This window comes from Penaeus monodon, chromosome 34 (assembly GCF_015228065.2).
Source record: "Penaeus monodon isolate SGIC_2016 chromosome 34, NSTDA_Pmon_1, whole genome shotgun sequence".
Taxonomy (NCBI): domain Eukaryota; kingdom Metazoa; phylum Arthropoda; class Malacostraca; order Decapoda; family Penaeidae; genus Penaeus; species Penaeus monodon.
The window spans coordinates 16,076,570-16,077,008 of NC_051419.1; positions in this window are offsets into that span (position 1 = coordinate 16,076,570).

The window sequence follows — 439 nt, forward strand, 5'->3', positions numbered from 1 at the left end:
TTTTTGATAAATGAGTTACGATTCAAACATTACATGTATACCAAAACGAGTATGTGCCAAGCAATCGAAATTCTAAAGTATATAAATATGTAGTTAATTTAACCTAGACAGTGTAGGCAAAAATTTGTCTATTCATCATTATTCTCTTTAGAATAGTCAGGCATGGGTACAGATGAGAATTCGATGAGTTTCTTTAAGTTAATGACAAAACTGGAGAGGTGTTTCTTACTATAATTTTCTGCAGTTAGATCCTGAACTTTTCATTCCTAAACTAATGAAAAAGAAAGTAAAAAAGAAAAAAAATGAATACTAAAACCCTAAGTATAGGTGCTGAATGTAAAACTTTTTGTACCTGATAAAATATCTATCTACCGCGCGAGAAGGAATTGATATCTAAGCTTGCATAAGAATAATAACGTACTATGCTAATATTTTCCTA